General features: G+C 45.1%; 1 long non-coding RNA gene across 3 annotated transcripts in view; it reads right to left on the minus strand.

Moving 5' to 3' along the window:
- Positions 1 to 2,384: 2,384 nt before the first annotated feature.
- LOC125632841 (uncharacterized) overlaps positions 2,385 to 19,398 on the minus strand; it is a 55,953-nt gene continuing 38,939 nt past the window's right edge. For all 3 annotated transcript variants that reach the window (XR_012666877.1, XR_012666876.1, XR_007355422.2), the window contains exons 2-3: positions 10,966 to 11,093; positions 2,385 to 9,252 (exon numbers count right to left, since the gene is read on the minus strand). This is a non-coding gene — a long non-coding RNA (uncharacterized LOC125632841). The remainder of the gene's footprint in view (positions 9,253 to 10,965; positions 11,094 to 19,398) is intronic.

Below are 19,398 nucleotides of genomic sequence, written 5' to 3' on the forward strand. Positions count from 1 at the left end.
TAGAAAACTTCACATTTGTTCAAGTTAAGAATCACATCCATCAGCCAATGAGACTGAAAAATAACACAAAGTGAATTGTGCTTTGTCTATCCACTCAATTAAAAAAAAAAAGCATAAAATCAAGGTGAGGGAAACAATCACTATGTTTTGTTCAGATTCTGATGAAGTTTTGTTATCATGCATCAGTGCAATCAACTCCCAGCGAGTGTTATATATGGTCTGTGTGCGCAGGTTCAGCTCAGTGCTAATGCCAACCGTAGCTATTATAGATGTAGTCTGTTAGCTGGCTGTTTGAATGGGCTTTTAAATAAATTAAATAAATAAATAAATAAATAAATAAATAAAATAAATAAATGGTGAGCTCATTCATTAAGAGTCTTTACTTTAAAAAGGGACTACCAAGAAGGATGCAGTGGCAACCACGCTGCAAAATCTGGTTTACTCATGCCTATCTGGCTGGTTTGTCAAAGGATTCGCATGAAGTAGACATTTGTTATCCAGTCAATGGAATGCCACTTTCTACCACTACACTACATATTCACTCTCACTGATGTTATGCACTGTAGGGAGAATCAGAAGACTTTGGACCAGATCTTCAGCTGGTGTTAAACTGGTGTAGTCAATAGAGCGACACTAATTTACATCAGCTGAGAATCTAGCCTTTAATTTCTTTTACTTAGATGCAGGACAGAACCTGATTCTATGGGAGGCCTAGGATGGAGGAAACATAGAAGAGAACAAAAATGGATGTGAAATTTTCTTCTGGGTTTCATCACAACCAGTTTGCATGACTTAAACCTTGTCTACACTGGGATAGTTTTGCCAAAAATTCCCACCATTACGAGCAGCGCTTCAGCTCCATTGATTTTAGCAGTGTCTGGAGGCGCAGCGTAGACAGGCTGCTGCTGGTGTTTTAAGCACTGTGTTGATTAGACCCACCACGAGCTGGGCTCCCAATGTCACTAGGGCCCCTGGAGCTGAAAGGTTGTTAGTAACAATGAGAAGCATTTACACAGTTTTCCTGACCTAGACAAAGCTGAGGTGGTGGGTGTCAGGGACAGATGTGCGTATGATGGGGAGTCGCGCACGGATCAAGCTCATAGCAATAATTCAACCAAATACATGGATCAAAAATGAGTTTGTGAAAGGAATTCCCTGCTGGTGCTGCCCCTGACTCCTACAGACCAATGGAAGCAGGTAGGATCATATTCAATTTCCCTGAAGTTTCCAAAAGGTAAGAAAGAACGTTGCGTCTTTTTGAACGTCACCTGGCTTCAGCTAAAGAATGTTGCAACATGAGAGCCAATTAAAGCCATTTATAACCCAACAGACCTATTAGGTTATTAAAATGCTTAGCAAGATGGAGATTTCGCTCCTATGCACGTCCCTCAGATAGGAAGTTCATTGTCAGATTACTCTGGCTGTGACGACCATTCACATTTAAGTGGGTTACCTACATCGACCATTAAAGAGGATTTCACAGTACATCAGCTTTACCACAGTGTTTCCTTTTCCCTATTGAGATCATTTTCCTCTGTAATTTCTTCAGACAGCTGCTGGACAACCTTGTGTTGCAATGCCTTGAGATCTCAGGAACTGTGTCAGTATTCTGATAGGAGACCGCTGGGGAATACTCAGATTGTGAGAACTGATTAATGTTTCTGCATTCTTTTGAACATGGAAAGCACTAGAAGGGTTTTTATTAGGTGGTTTGTTCTAATAGTTCCTGACTCACAATGGCAGTTAAAGAAGTAGGTGTCAGTGTAGGAAAATGAGAGATGTCACGAATCATGGAACACATCAGGTTCACACACGAATCCAGCCTGGCTTGGAGCAAATTGGAATTCTCACTGATCCCTAGTCCAGAAAGAAGGTACGATTCCCACACAGCCATTTGATAGTCACTTCTTCCCAAGACAAGGCAACTGCCCGATACACTTTGGGCCTGATTCTCTGTTTACGCTAAGGCCCCTTTACACTGCTCTGCTGTAATTATATTTTCACACTTTAAGGCCTTTTTACACTGTCAGAGTGGTGTAAAGGGACTGGAGTGTAAATGAGAGTCCGGCCCTGTGTGTTCAAAGAATGCCCAGCCAGGTTTACCACCTGTTAACCTTGGTCTCTGGTGCAGACTCCATTTTGAATCTCTGTGCGAATGAGACATATTCGTTATCTGGGTGTTTCTCACCAAGTCAGTTATCCTACTTATGTCACTTAGAATTGCATAACTTTGCTTTTCAATTGATTACCTAACAAGCAACAATTTTATCTGTTTGCAAGTTGCAGCAAGAGTCTGAGCTTCACTCAGTAATGCCACGAAGCAACTAATTCAGGAATCAACTCCCATTTTTATTGAAAGATTCATTGAATATTTGGTATGATAATTTCAATGTGTATCTGATACCCAACTAGTCAGCTATTCACTATCCAGAGGTTTAAAAAAGAAACATATGTGTCACCTTCCTAAAAGAGCCTGTCCTTCTTTGATAGCCAAGCTTACTGCTGTAGTAGGGAAACATTAAACTACTCTCAGTCCTCCATCCAACTAGTGAAAACTTTAAGGAACAGCAAAATCAGTTTCTGCAGTAGAGATTGGATTTTAACTGAAGATCAAACAACATTTTACTAGATACTTTACGGTTACCTGAAAGTGTTCAATGAAGAAATGGGGTTGCCAAAAAGAGGTGTTTTGTGGGGCGGGTTTCACTGTATGCTGACATATTAACCCAGTATTGCCAATCCCAAGTGATGAGTCCGCCTCTGCAAATATCACGAGATCATGGGATTTTAAAAAAATTGGATTGTTTTTACTTGCTTTCTCTTATGGTGGCTTTTAGAATAACTAGCTTTTCTCTGTGACCATGAGGACTAGAAATGTTTTGGGGATTTTTTAAGTGAAATCCGAGATTCTCATATAATCAGCTGACTCCAAGAGCTGGGGCTTTAAAAAGGACAACAAATATTGTGAGACTTGTGATAAAAATCACCAGAGTTGGTGTGACAGAGAGCTGGGAAAAAGCAACTGAACCAGCAGCCTGATCACATAAACACCAATCCATTGCCTCCCCACCTCCCCGGGTGGACCTGACTGTGCCTTAATTAGCAGAGCAGAGTAGGCTAAGGTGGACTAAAGACCTAGCCCATTAACGAGTGGGTAGAAGGCAGCACAGGAAGGACATAGTGGAGAGGCTAATGGAGCCAGAAGCAAGAAGGATCCCTGGGTGAAGAGATCTCTTCCCTCTCCTCGGCATAGGAGAAACTGAGGCTGTAAATGGTGTGGTGTATGCCTGGTTGAGGGTGGGGAGCAGAGCAATGTAAATAAACTATGCCGTGGTGTTTAACAACAGACGGTCTCCGAACAGTCTGTGTAGAGAGAGCAGAAGACAGGAGCTGGACCTTGCCCTGTCACAGCTGGCAAAACTGTTCACCTCAGGCTAGTGTTTACCTTGATCTGCTAACACATTAAAACTACACTAGGATTGGAACACATTAGCTAACTTGTTAAAAACACACCTCTTTTCCTCATGTAAACAGGGCCTCAAGTGTAATTTAAAAGTTGCAGTGTGGGCAAGCCCCACGATGCATATTCTAATTCCAGAGGGTTGGGTCTATTAACTCAGTGGGGCACAGGACTCAAGACACTGGTTGAACTGGTACCATGGCAAAGGATGGGGGTGGGTGTCGTTTTCCAGGTCATTAGGTGCACATGCAAAGGATCAGGAGCTGTGATTAGACAGAGCTCATTTCTGTGCACGGTTCTACTTGTGACCTTCGTTTTTACTTTTGGCTGCACAGAAAGCCAGAGCAAAGGGTAGGCAGACAAATCAGTTTTAGTTTTATTCTCTGAAATTACTCCATTGCTCTGGACTTTCTTGAATTTTCCTATTGCCACAAGCCACTCTGTGGCAATGGAGTTTGTTTTGCTCAGGGAGTTTTTATACAGGCAAGTAACTAAAGCCTCTCTCCCTTGCCTTTCTAGCTTCCTGTGGCTCTGGGTTTGGCAGTCTGTGTGTGGAATTTGTGGCCAGTAACAAGGGTATATGTGCTTGCTTATAAGCCTGTCTCCCCTCTTTGCTATACTGCAACATCACAGCATTCAGTTCCCCCAGGGAGAAAAGCAGACACAGTTGTTGGTTACACTGTGGCCATCAGCTGAGCCTTAGATTTGTTTGGAATCATGGCTGGCATTAGGCAGCTACAATTCCTGTGGTCATGGGAGGCCCCTAAAAATCAAGGTGGAATTTGCTTTTAGCTATCAATACTGAAATTTACATAACAGGCCAGATTTTCACAGCGCCCTAGCCAGCAAGACAATCCAAAGGCCCCAGTTCATTTGGGGGTATCAAGAATGGAAGACAGAACAGAGTGGACTAGTTTTCTGGGCCCCATCCCTCCAAGGCAAACCTCTCTGGAAGCTCCAAAATTTGACCATGCTCAGAATATGAATCGTAGATTTTCAGGCCATTAAGATCACCTCGTCTGACCTCTTGCACGATAGAAGTCACAGAATTCCTTCACTGATCCCAGTACTCTGTGGCTGAAGCAGAAACTGCTATTAGAACAGTCTCCAATCTTGATTTAAAGACTTCAAATGATTGAACAAGGTGCCAATTATTTCCTGTTCTGTAAAAACTTCTGGTTATTTCATCGGTTTCCAGTATCCTTTTTTTTTATTTTTATTTTTTTGGTGTGCAACTTGCACTTATGCTTCCTCTGTCCATACAGGCACTCTATCTATTTTTACTCTTTTAGAAAACACACAGAGAGAGAATGGAGATTTTCAAGCAACAAGTATCAGACAAGGACATGTCAATACAAAGATAACAGAGTATCTCCAAGTAACCTTTTGTTATATCCATACAATTGAAATCTGACAGTAAAATGCAATTCAAGGCTCACTTGTTTTGCCGTAATAGATAAAACTCTGGAGAGATTATCTTGGTTAGAAATAACAACTCTGCAAACAGCAACCACATATATAGTTATTGGAATATTAAAAGCCTTTTCTAGTGCTTTTACGAAGTATGACAGTTCCACACTGATAAACACGTCCAGCATAGAGACCTTGAAAGGCGAAAACACCCACTTCAAAACCATTCTTCATAAGCTGTGCTGAGTAGAAAAAAACCAAAACTCTCCACAGCCCATGCCCATCCGGCCTTTTGCTTCTTAGAAAGGGAAAGGCCTGCATGCCTCATCAGCGCTGGGGTCTTTAATGGCAAATCCAATCACAGCCACTTGAAAACAAACCCAATGTGGTGAGTGTCTATATGAGGCTGAAAGATTAAGCTCCCTGATGTGATCAAAATGTATGTTGAGCATCCAACGGATGTGATTTCTTTTCTCTTTAAAACTTTTTAAACTGATGGTCAAAGTTCTCTCGATCCACAGACCTACAGCCGGGGCAAGTGCAGAGCAAATTCCCCCATCTCTATGCTGCTGCACCCACAGGCCTCATCATCTCATGGGGTGGGGTGGGAATTCAAGTTTCCATGGGTTAATGTCTCTTCCTTGCGTTCCCCTTTTTTGAGCATATGATAGCCATAGTCATGTTTAATAAAATAAAAAGAAACCAGAGAGTTAACTCCTACAGAACATTTCTTTTATTGCTGCTTTCAGGCAGACACTCCCTAGCCCTCCATTTCCCACCCCACAATCTGTGTCTGCACTCACTGCTAGGGCTTATCCAGACTTCATCGTGGAGAGGAAATTGGGAAGACAATTACTAGTCTGAGACACAAAGAAGTTCTATGTACTCCATCATACTCCTTGGAAGGAAAGGATGGTCCAGGGGACTTGGGAGTCTCAGCTTCAGTTCCCTGCTCCACCACAGACTTCCTGTGTGACCTTGGACAAGCCTCAGTCTTTCCATCTGTAAAATGGGGACACTAGCACTTCCCCACCTCATAGAGGCTTTGTGAGGTACTCAAATACTACGTGATGGAGGCCATATAAGATACGTTACCCCAGCCTGTGGGACAGATACCCACATAGTACCTCTTTCCTACTTGCACCAGACAATAAGGTCTATTAGGCCTGGTTTACACACAAAGTTGCACCCATGTAATTACAGATATGATTTTAAACAGGTGCAACTTTATGTGGGGACACTCCTAAGTTTATTTAAACCTGGCTAAATGCAAGCTAACCTGATACAGCCCATCTGAAGCTAACATAAGTGTGTCAATGCTGGGGGTTGCGCCAGTTTTACTCAATTGGTTTTTAAACAGATTTAAGTTAAAACAATGTAACTTGTGCGTGTAGACGGGCTGTTAGTTCTACGGGCTCTTCTGCAAGAGCCCTCCTTCAGGGCCCAGGCAAATTGTCCCAGCCAAAGCTCTGGATGAGCACTTCACTCAAGCCAAGTCTACACCGAGTTTTTGAACAGATATAACTATGTCAGTGAGTGGTGGGATTTATTTTTAAACAATTTGTTATAGTACAACTCCTAGCATGGATAGTGTTATAGCTGTATAAAGGTGCCGAATGCCATTATAACCGCAACCACACTACAGGGATTAATAGTTCATACCGGTATAGTAAAACCAGCACCACTTTTTTTGAGCGTAAACAAAGCCTAAGACACCATGTCTTTGAAGGCTCTGAGAAACCAAGAGTTAGAGCACCACCAAGAGTTAAAATCTCAATGTGGGTCACATTCTTCACCCAGAACAGTCATTCACCCCCATGCAAAATGAGTGTCCAGGACAGCACAGAGTCCAAGACAATGGGGAATCAAGTGCTGTGCATTAAGGTAGAATTCCACCCGCTAGGCATATAATCATAACACCTCTTCCATTACTGACACAGGAATAATTTTGTAGCTCTCACTTTTCCCCATTTAAAGCTGTTTGGTTTCTGCTATTTTGTTCAGCTGGGACAGTGAAACTGGCTTTCATTTTCTGTTTTCCATGATCCAGCACAATATTCCCGTCACGTCATTTGGCACCAGCACGAGCATCATTTGGAGTGGAAAAGCAGGGACCAGTTAGCTCCAGTGAAAGACTGTGGATAAAGAGAACTAGCTTGAAACTAACAAATACACCACAAAAACCAGAGACTGCTCATCCTTGACAGGAACAGTCATGGCATGTCTGGAATGTGTCAAACCACAGGGAAGCCATTTCTGTTCATATTAGTTTTTGTGAAATCCTCTTTTTTTTTAAAAAAAAAACAAAAACTGACATTCTAGGCCTCAGCTACTCAGTACTGTCCCTTTTAGATTGTCTTTTGCTTTGAAATGCAACTTATCAGTCGACCCCCAGATACATTTGTGTATTTGACTGTTGCATCCTTTTCCTTTGAACTCCCAGACCGATAAATGCACAACCCCCCACAATTGGCCAACCCAGTTTCCTCTCCTGTGGTCTTTGTTCCCAGGTTCTGGGAAGATAAAAGCCCTAACAGGCTTGCTGCCCTACCTACCCCACTCTGACTGATAATTCTACACTAAAAAACAACTATCAAACTTTGCCAGAGCAACCACAGTGTGAATGGACCATGCCCAGAGTACAGTATATCTTTCGATACTCATTAGAATGTTCTCTAAGTCTTGGAGTCCTGATATTATCCTGCCATGTCCTGTGTTATCCTTTGGCCTTGTCCAAGCCAGTCTTTTTGCCCTAAAATTTCCCACTGTTGCTACCATGAGCACAGTGCCACCACTGGCAGCAATGATGGGTGCCGGTTTGTAGGCAGGGCTCTAGTGGCTACCAGCATTTTAGACACCACTTGGTCTAGTCTTGCTCGGAGCAGCATTAGATGACCTGGTGGTTGATAAGCCAGTGGCTGGTCCAGGTTGGCACTCCCATCCAGACCTGCAGTGGGTGAAATGTTGGCGGGGAAAAGACACTACAGACAGCCCTGGATCCACTGGTTTGCTGCACGAGTTTCACAAAGGAATGGAAGGAAGACGCTGTATGTATTAGGCCTTGTCTCCCCACAAACTTGCACTGGCTTAGTTAAACCCAGGAAAACCCTTACATGGGCACTCACTCATATTTCAATGGAAGAGTGTCGTCTTGTAGCTCAGGTTACATTTGCTCCTCATCACCTTAAACTAAACCACTCCAACACAAGAGAGAGAGTTTGCACTGGTTTAACTACATAGGATTAAGGCCACACTTTTAGTTCAACTGCCACTCTGAGAGGACGAGCTCTAGGGGTCCAAAAGGAAAGGTGGGAGTGACACCGCTTGAGCTACTCCATGACAGCCAAATCAAACTCCCACTGAATTCAATGGAACTTAACATGGAAAGGGTGCCTCAGCATCCTGCTGCCACCTGGCCCCTGGTCATAGCTTTCCTTAGATGGCTTCTTTTTCTCCTGCCTCTTCTCCTTTCAGTTCTTCTTGGCTTAAATCTTCACTAGAGAGAGATGACTATTTGCACTCTGAGGCTCAGGCCTAGCACCACAGCAATCCTGGGGAGATGTTTTAGAACAGAAGAACGGATACACTGGGTCAGACCGAAGGTTCATCTAGCCCAGGATCCTGGCTTCCCGACAGTGGCCAATGCCAGGTGCCCCAGAGGTGAATGAACAGAACAGGTAATCATCAAGTGATCCATCCCATCTCCCATTCCCAGCTTTTGGAAAAAGAGGCTAGGAACACCATCCCTGCCCATCCTGGCTAATAGCCATTGATGGACCTGTCCTCCATGAATTTATCTAGTTCTTTTTTGAACCCTGTTATAGTCTTGGCCTTCACATCATCATCTGGCAAGGAGCTCCACAGGTTGCCACAGAAGATCCATTAATTGGAATTTCCAACATTTTAGATTCTTCATCATGGGTTTCCTTTGCCATGGACTTGCATGAGGAATAATAAGTACCATAAATCATAGGTAAAAAGGTTCTGAGAATTGCTCAAAGAGCCAGAATACAAGTCCTGAGTGTAGGACAGAAGACAAAAATAGTTATCTGAACCATGCTCCAGTTAGTGCTAGAAAGGAATGTCCCAAATGGTCTTTGGTTCTCCATATGACTGTTTCTGCTGCTGCTACCTTAATTTGCATACAAAAATTCGAGCTGGTGGTACTGGCTGTCTCAGAAAAAAGGTGAGACTTTTTTTGGCTGTCAGTGGTGGAATGGGTTTCACTGCTGTATAATGTGGCAAAAATCCTCTCCTCATTGAAGCAATATATTGCAGTACATTAAAAGCCTCCATTATTCCCAATGCCTTGCTCACTGTTCCTTGGGCGTCAGCATCTGATGCAAGTCCTCCAAGAATTCCCAGCAGCTGGAACCCTGAAACTGAATGGAAAATGATCAGGTGAGTAAATTTGCTGTCAAGATTCACCATTAATAAACAAGGCACAAAATTAGCAGGCAGGGGGTAGAATATTAGAAAGGGACCCTGCGCCAACGTGAAAAGAAGCTTTTGGGCCTGCTACAATTACGAGCAACAGCTATGATTTTTGTAATAGAAAACTTAGTAAAAGCCAATTTTTTCCCTACTTTTTCGATTTGTTCATTTGACAGCAGTTTGTGTATAGTCCGTTTCACTGTTTCTCCGTGCATGTCAGTTTCCCATTTGCTGGAGGGAGGGAGGGAGAAAGGGGGGGACGGGACCTTATAAAACATTAACAGAGAAGCAGAACAACCCTTAAACAATTTTTAAAGGTTTGGGGGTTTGTTTTGTTTTTAAAAATACAGGTCATACTATTTAAAAAGCCGCTTTATCAGAAACAAATTTCTTGAAATTAGGGAAATTTAAAAATTGATTAATTTCCCAAAGCTCTTGGATCTAAAAAATTCAAGTTGACAGCGTCCCCTTTAAACTCTAACCCTTTAGATTTCAGAATCTAACAGCACAAGCACAGTAATTAGTTCAATACGGTGTATCTGGCTTCATGGAAATAAACTTCTTCTTCAGTGGTGAGCATAGTATGAATGCTTTTGTTATATAATGCTTTGCACTTGTATTAGCCTTTTATCTAAGGAACTCAGCAAACTTAACGACCATTAACCACAATGCAGTACAGCAGTGAGTAGAATACCTGGCTTACAGATGAGTAACTGAGGCAGAGGCTGAGGGATGATACTAATCAGCAGACCACACTTCCTCCTTAATCCAGAACTCAGTTAATCACATTATCTTTCAGGGCCTGATCCTTCTCCCTTTGAAGTCCAGGGGAATTTGGCCACTGACTTAACTGGGAGCAAGACCAAACTATTAGCAAGCTGCTGCCGCCGCTAGACTTCTCTTCTTCAGAGAGGTGGGAAATGTCCAGTCTATCGACACAAGAGAAGGACACAGGCACAGACCAATGTCACAGCTGGACAGGTCATCTAGACCGGCATTTCAGCTCCAATAGCGGTTGAAGCCAGAGACTTCAGAGGAGAGTATGAAAATCACACAGCGCACGCAATGTGAAGTGGCTTACAGGGGAGAGAAAAAACCCTGCATCTGAAATCCACACTCCAGGGCCATTTGTGGAGACAGATCTTTGATGCTACTGACAGTGAATCTGATGACATCAAAGCTCTGTTGACCCCTACCCTCTGTCTACTCAACTGGCTGTCCTCACACTGTGAGCTCCTCAGAGGCTGCATTCCCTTCTGGAAGGCACTTATCACACTGCGGGCACTATCATAAACAACCAACCAACTGCCTGCAGCCATTAGGAAAGTGCCCTTTAACACCACTGGAAAGCCGTGGAGATCTTTTGGATGGACAGTGAGAACATATTAAAATTTTGAAGCTTTTAGACAGGTCAGGAAATGCTGTCACAGCCCATCTATACTATGTACAGTAACAGCGTCAGGGGACAATCACCCTCCCCTCCCACTGTTGTGTTTGCAGCGCGGGTGGTATTTCCCACCCAAGTCACACCCCCGTGGCAGTGAATTCTACGAAAACATAACAAGGGTAACATTTTAAAAATGCTTTACCCCCCAACTATATAGACTGCACAACAGAAAACAGGGTGAACACATTGAAAGCAGTGCAGTACCCCTACTAACTTGCAGGTGTGGTCTCTTCATGGTCCTCTCCCCATTCCTCGTACTGCAAAAAATGCTTGAGCACACTTCCAATCCGGTCAAAATAATGTGATTATGTGGCTGAGACAGGAAATGACCAACAGTCACTCCTAAAAGGATGGAAATTAACAAGATTTTTTTTTAGTCATTGCAAGGTAGTTACTTTTTAAAAGAATCTGTACAAACAGTGACCCAATCGCCACATGAATCGGAGGGGAATGTAAAACGAGAATTATCGATCTGTCCAAGGTCGCACCGCAGGTTAGCGGTAGAGGTCGGAACAGAATCCAGGTCTGCTGACTCACAAAGCCTCCCTCTTTTCAGTTTGTGATGGCCAAGGTCACAAACCAGGAAAGCATACTGAGGGATACAATTAACCCTTGTAACACTGAACGTAACCCGTATTTCTCCTCTTAGGCCAAACCCCGAAAGTCTCCCATTCCCCCCAGCCCCCCAGGAGTGGATCATGATCAGCTAACAAGTTTTTAAAGGGGTTAAACTGTGTCTACAGCAGGAAGAGAGGCCATGTTTGAAAACGTTAGCTAACACATTTTCAAACTTGGCTTGTTTTCCTAGACTTGACCTACACTTGAAAGTTATTTCAGCGCAGCTATGTCTAACGGGAGTGTGAAAAAACTACACTCCTCAGCAACCCAACAAAACCCTCCGCATAGACACAGCTAAGTCAACCGAAGAATGTTTCTGTTGACCAAGGAGGTGGTGTTCCTACAACTTCTTTTGTCAGTGTTGGCTACAGCTACGCTCTGGAGCTACGCTGGCATAGCTAAGCCACTACAGTCTCTGTAGCACAGTCATCTCCTGAGTTGGCACAGGACTTTTCCCAGGATTCTTAGGACTTGTCTACACAAAGATTTGGCACCTCTTTAACGGCATTAGCAGAAGTGTTTTATGTAAGACACAGGAGGTAACTGTCCTGCTCTACTTGGCACTGGTGAGGCCTCAGCTGGAATACTGTATCCAGTTCTCGGCACCACAATTTAGGAAGGATTTGGACAAACTGGAAAGAGTCCAGAGGAGAGAAACAAAAGTGATAAAAGGTTTAGAAAACCTGATTTATGAGGAAAGGTTGAAAAAACTGGGAATGTTTAGTCTTGAGAAAAAATGATGGGGGAGAAGAGAAGAGAAGAGAAGAGAAGACACATGTGATAACCATCTTCCAAACTGGATAAATTCATGGAGGACAGGTCCATCAATAGCTATTAGCCAGGATGGGCAGGAATGCAAAACCATGCTCTGAAGCTTCCCTAACTCTGTTTGCCAGAAGCTAGGAATGGGCGACGAGGGGGTGGATCACTTGACAATTATCTGTTCTGTTCATTCCCTCTGGGGCACCTGGCATAGGCCGCTGTCGGAAGACAGGATACCGGGCTAGATGGACCATTGGTCTGACCCAGTATGGCCTTTCTTATGTTCAGGGCTGTTATAAAGAGGACAGTGATCAATTGTTCTCCACATCCACTGAAGGTAGGACAAGATGTAATTGGCTTAATCTTCAGCAAGGGAGATTTAGGTTAGATATTAGGAAAAACTTTCTAACTCTAAGGGTAGTTAAGTTCTGGAACAGGCTCCCAAGGGAGGTCATGGAGTCCCCATCATTGGAAGCATTTAAAAACAAGATGGACACACATGTGTCAGGGATGGGCTAGGTTTACTTGGTCCTGCCACAGGGCAAGGGCCTGGACTTGAAGTCCCTTCCAGCCCCACATTTCTATGATTCTCTATTAGTTTGAAATCCATATGAAGTGGTACAACCTCCTATTATGGACCAGTTACACACCTTTATACCAGCGTAGCCATCAATACATAGACTGCAAGGCCAGAAGGGACCATTAGATCTTTGATTCTGAACTCCTGTATAACACAGGTCAGTGTATTTCACCTGCTTACCCCATACTGAGCCCAATAACTTGTGCTGGCCAACATCTGTGTACTGCACCCAAACAATGGTCTTAGCAATTTAACGATATCAGTGAATCACACTCCAACTGAAATTTTTAAATCGGTACAAAAGACTCAGTAGACCCAGCCTTAAAGCCACAGCTAGAAGTGCATTTGGAAATGGCATTTCTCCCCTCAGTGGCATCTCTCCTCCTCCCTCGAGCAAGGACTCTGGGTGATACTTTGCAACACTGTTTTCTGTCTGGGAAGCAGATCGATACTACGTCAAAAGGAGCAGAGCAGAATCTGTGCCTGTAACTACCCAAGTAGCTACACTACGTTAATTCACTGGATCTGTCTGAAATAATGCACAGTGCAGGTCCGCAGAAAAAGTGAAACGCAGACGGTCAAGGGAAATCTGTGAAGGCCTTACGTGAAGCAGGGCCTTGGAGCCAAAGCAAGGGCAGACTTTGCACAGCCCTCAACATTTTCAGAACATAATTGAAACCAAACCCCCTCGTCTCCTTCCCTCAGCACGTAACTGACAGGCGCGAGGTTAATTAGTCAAAGTTGAACACTGGAGTTTTGTCCCTGTTGTGCCTCAGTTATGGCAGCACACTGGTGGATGACATCATGCATTCGGTCAGGACTCCCTCCCACACCTGGCATCATGAAGCGAGCAAAGGACAGGGTAACCCTTTCCTTCTGGTTACGTAACTGACGCATGGCTAGTGCGCTTGTTATCAGTTCCTGAGGGGAGGCAGTATAGTTTTTGTGGATTTTTCACACCCCTGATCAATGTCGTTAAGCCCACCTAATTTTCTAGTGTAGACCTGGCCTTAGTTTCCCCATCTGCATCATTAGGATAAAACTCTGTTAGGCGCTTTGATAGCTATAAACGTGCAAGTGCTAAGCATTATTTGTGTATTGGCGCGGGGGGAGGGAGGGCAGCAGACGTCACAGGGGGAGGATTGCAAAGAGTCTGGAAGGTGAAGGCAAGTAGCTTTCATGTGACACAGAGAGCAAGGGGAAGTGAATGGAGCAGTGCAGCAGAAGAGAAAGATGGTTTATGTGGCAGCGCTTAGGACACACGGTGTGGGAGCAAGATGAGAAACAGGGAGACCAGAGAGATCAATGCATGTAAGGAGAGTCTCAGCAATGGGGCTGCCCAGGAAAGGGCAGAATCAAAGATGCAAGGGTGAATCCTGAGCAGGGAGATAAAGGAAGAGTACAAACTCCTTGGGTCCCAGGATCTTATTCCTCTGTCAATCCCTTCTCCAAAAAAAAATAAAAATAAAAAATCTCTATTTGTGGCACTTATATGCCCCCCATTTCCATAGTATCTGGGCACCTCCCAATCTAATATATTTATTATATTACAGGTGGGGCTTGTAGCACCGTCTCTGGTTATGGATGCCAGACTTTTCCTATTGTAAGACTTTCTTTTCAGTTGCTAATAACTTTAACCAAGCTGTAACCCTCTGGGCAGAAGTTTTCAACACTGGGTGTCAGCCTCAGTCTGAATATTTTGGGGGCAAATTTCAGCCCAAATGGTTCGGCTCTTTCTGAGAACAAAGCTAGAGAAAAAACACAGTGTTTTTCCCATGTTAAAAAATTCTGCACAAGCAACCTAAATGCTGGCATTTTCTAACATTTGACTGTATTGACTTTGCCACCCCAATAACGTTCTTTTAATGTAGGCTTTTTGAGTGTAACAGTCGCTGTGTATTAGGGAAGTGCTAGGACTCAGACACGAAAGACTTATCTACACTGCAACTGGGATCAAGCCTCCTAGGCTGGGGTAGCCAGGCTTGCGCTAGTAGGCTAAAAATAGCTGCGTGCAACTTGCAGCCCAAGTGGAGGCTCGGCCTAGCCACTCGGACTCAGACTGAGCTGGCCCGAGCCTCTGCCAGAGCCACAATGTGCAAACCACTATTTTTAGTGCACTAGCTGAAGCCTGCTAGCACTAGTCTGTCTCTCCAGGCTGGGAGGCTCGTTCCCAGTTGCAGTGCAGGTATAGCCTAAGTGACTTCCCAAGGTCAGTATCCGCAGACTAGGGACGTGCCCCAAGATCTGCCAAGTCCCAGGCTAGTACCCTAACACTGGACCATCCTTCCTCCCTAGGCTTCTTGCACCTTCCTATCTCCCCACTCCTGGGAGCATTTAAAGAGGGATTCCACTCCCCACCAGCGTCGAGAGAAACTGAGGGTGTATCTACATTGCAATTAGATACCTGCAGCCTGGCCCATGCCAGCTAACTCAGGCTAAGGGGCTCGGGTTAAAGGGCTGTTTAATTGCAGTGTAGATATCCGGGATCAGGCTGCAGCCTGGGCTCTGGGACCCTCCTACCTCATAGGGTCTTAGACCCTGGGCTTCAGCCCGAGTGTCTACAGTGCAATTAAACAGCCCCTTAGCCTGAGCCCCGCAAGCCCATATCAGCTGGCACGGACCAACCAGGGGGCTTTAACTGCAGCATAGACATACCCTAAGGGTCCCTGCCTTCCTGCTCCCAGCCACTCAGTGTTCCCTGCCTGTTTGTCCCAGCCCCTCATTTAAACCCTCCCACTCAGTGCCCTGAATAGATGGAAGAGGCAAGAGCTGGGGATCAGAGAGAGATGGCACAGCAGATGCACCGACCAGGGGAAAGAAGGGCTAGTTTGGAGCCACTGCAAGCAGCAGCCTTGCTGTTGGCTGGATGCATGCCCTCACCCGCCACAGTGGCCTTCCCAAAACACTACAGGCGACAGATAGGTGAGAACTGGTCAGTTTCCTGCACAGCACCCACAATGCACAGCTAAAAGCTGGCCCAGGCAACAGATAAAAACAAGTCTGTTCCTGGCCTTTGTGTGTGTCACAGAAGGGGTGGAATATCCCGTGCTTTCCCTATTCGCCCACATTCACAAGTTATCTGGTCTGAACTATCAGCAAAAGCCCTGCAAAAACATTTGACGGGGTTCAGCTACCAGGCAGTTTGTAACGAAGTTGTTCTAGAGAAAAATAAAACGGTATCACAGTTACTGCTGCCCCAATGCAATTAGTCATACCTGATAGAGAGATATGAACCTTCTCAGGGCACAGCCGGCTGCGCAGCATCGTCAACAGATGAAGTCAAAAGGAAAACATCCCTGCTATCAATAACCAGCTTGAAAGCTGAACCACAAAACCTCGAAAACCCCCAAAACCGTAGGAAGGACTCTCCTCCCTGAAGGAGATAGGAGTACTGCTTATAAAGGGCTTTATGTAATCGGCCTGTTCTGAGGAAAACATGATACTGCTTCCAATATGACTGGAGTTTGGCACTGGTTAAGTGACATCCTTCCCTCATTCTCTCTCTCTGTACAGGTTTAACAACACTTCTCCATCCTGCATGAGTGGTGTTGAGGGTCACGCAGAAGAAAGGATCGTAACAGAAGGAGCAGTGGCCTGGAATTCGGGAGTCCTGAGTTCAATTCCCTGCTCTGACACAAACATCCAGGATAAGCTGAGACACTCTGGTCCAGAGCCTCAAAGGTATACAGGTGCCTCACTCCCATTACAATCAATGGGAGGTAGGATCTGGGCCTCAGTTCCCTGCGTGGGTGGTCTGTGATATACAGGAAGTCAGACTAGATGATCTAGTGGACCCTTCTGGCCTTAACCGCTCTATAACACGGGAATAATGGCATTTTTCTACCTCACAGGAGTGTTACCGTATTATCGCTGGTAAGGTGCTCGGGTGCTACGGTAACAGGGGAAGTAAGGAACTGCTCCAGGTTTCCCTCCTGTACGTACCACTCAAATGCACTGACTGGGCAGTGTTGGGGGAACTTGGCTGAACAGACTATTTTTCCATGAGGCAGCACCTTCGTTAGAGAGACACTGAGTTCACTAATGTGAATCTGACTATAAACCAGGGGCCATTTACAAAAACCCTTACACTGCTCTCCCTGGTAACAAAGTTACAGGTGAGCAATGTAATGATCACAGAACCCTCTACGTAAATAGCTGGGTGCTACCATTGTCTCCTTGACTCCTGCTGTTCCCAGGCCCCATGGTCTTTCCCTCTGCCATGGACCAGATTGGAGAAGCTAAGGCTGCAGATGTAACCTCAGAGAATTATCACAGGACAGCTCCCTGCACTGTCCCGGCCCCAACCACAGCCAGGTAGGCTAGAAAGGGCACGTCCCCTGTCTTCCCCACCCCTGCTGCTCGTGGGAGTGGGAGAAGGAATCTGCCCCATGAGGCAGAAGCTTCAGATGATCAGGTATCAAACTGAATATCTGGAAACAGGAAAGAGCCATCAACCAACCAAAAGCCCACCGGCATTTTCACATCACGCACCACTTCAGTCTCGTACACCGCCACGGGGGGTGGTGCTCTGCCATCCTCCTCCTTTCCAGAACAGTGCGCCATCCCCCGTGCTGCGTTACAGCAAGCTGTGTTTGACAACCATTTCTGCCCCGTAAAACACAAAGCAAACAGAAGACTGTTGTTGAAACAGCCTGACCACACGTCCCTAATGCACATACACAGAGCCGGGGGTTAACCTTCCCTTTTCAGCCAGTGGGCAAGTTAGCCTTGGCTGAGTCAGTGCATTCATTTATTATTATGATTCTAACAAAGTAGCAATCTGATTTCTAAAATGGTCAATCAGCTGCCCAGGTGCAGATAATACACACAGCCCTCTCACCCCCCCATGTCAATCGTATTCTATAGCAAGACACCGGGTTTTACTGTACATCTGGTAAGAACGGAATAAGGCCATGAGAGGGTTTTTCCAGTTCACCGAATATATTTTTAACGATTTTCCAATGCAAATTTGCTGCAGTGTATCCAGCTCCCTACAGTTCTCTTAGATGTGCAGCTGTGTTACGGGTTCATTACAAACCACAACTCTGTGGCTGGGTTCTTGGATAGTTCAGCCACACATAAGGTATCTAAGTTAAGCTGATAACAGGGCTGTCCAAAGTACCCTGCCAACCAGCTTGGGCTGTTCATCATTCATGCAAGGAGAAAGTTCATGGGAGCACTGCACCCTTTTCATGATTAAAAAATATACAACTTCACTTACTATTCAATATATTTCTATACAGCACCTAAACTGATCACATGAAGGCCAGCCAGACTTTGGCCACAAATTAGCAAAGCACTTACACATGTACTTAAGTGCTTTGCTGAATGGGTGTCTTAAAAATAATCCTTAGCACTTATCTTGACATTCACTTTAGAAACACCATCACCACCCTTGTCAAGCAGACAGGGAAGGATTATCCCATTTTACAGAGGGGGAAACAGACACAGAGGGGTAAAGTAACTTACCCAAGGTCACTGAGGGTAGGCAGTGTCAGAACCAGATTTAAGGTGCATCTACACTGCAGCCAGGAGTGTGATTTGCAGCCAGTGTAGACATACCAGCACTAGCTTTAATCCAACTAGCTCACTAACAGCAGCAGTAAGGGTTTCAGCATGGGCAGCACAAGTGAATATGTACCCAGGTGCTCAGGTGGGCTTCTCTAGCCCATGCAGCTACATCCTCACTGCTATTTTTTTTAGCGAGCAAGTTACAGTACACCTACTGCGGCACATCTACACAACTTGCCATTCGCACCCCGAGCTGCCATGTAGAAATTCCCTTAAAGCTCAGGAGATCCAGGCTCCCAGGCCTGTGCTCAGACCCCACCTTGGATCCACTTTCTATTTACTCTGTTGTGAAGCGGAGCTCTGTATGCCTCACCTACTACATCCTATACAGACGCGATGCTTTCCTGTTTAAAGGGAAGAATGGAAGTGGCAAAGCTGCGCACAGCCGAGAACCCACAAGGGGATATCAGTCAGACAACACCTAGGAAGTGATACAGTCATCTCACGAAATAGCAAGGCGGGGTGCAGAGGCTTAAAGAGGGGACTGAGACTGTGTCTACGGTACAAGTGCTGCAGCTAAGCGACGGTAGCATAGACACTTGTGATGGCGACAGAAGGGGTTTTTCTATTGCTGTAGTAAATCCACCTCCTCAAGAGGCAGTAACTAGGTGGACGGAAGAATTCTTCCATCAACCCATCAGTGTCTATACCGAGGATTAGGTTGGCTTAACTCCATCTCTAGGCGACCTAGTTAGGTGGACCGAAGTTGTAAGTGTAGACAAGCCTGAGGCTTTGCCGTCACTGCAAGGAAAGGTGTATTTTTTATATCAAGCTACCTCTCTCATTGTAAAGTCCTCGTAAGACAAGGCGCTGTAGTTTTGATCTAAATGTAGCTAATCCAGGTCAACCCTTTCCCCTCCGCCTGGGGTTTTTCTTCCTGCACTGCTTGGCAGAGATGTTTGATCTTCTCCAGGATATTTTGCTGTATCACTGTTCAATGATTTAGGTTTCTGACATAAAGGATGGAGTGCGAAGGGAAGGTGTTTGGACCTGTGATTAGAGCAAAGAGTTAGGAGACAGGGCTCCTGCATGCGATTCATTAATCTGCTGCTGGCTCATTGTGAAACACTGGACCAGTGATTTAACCCTCTGTGGGAGTCAGTCTGCCTGTCTGTA

The sequence above is a fragment of the Caretta caretta genome, chromosome 2 (assembly GCF_965140235.1).
Source record: "Caretta caretta isolate rCarCar2 chromosome 2, rCarCar1.hap1, whole genome shotgun sequence".
Classification (NCBI taxonomy): Eukaryota; Metazoa; Chordata; order Testudines; family Cheloniidae; genus Caretta; species Caretta caretta.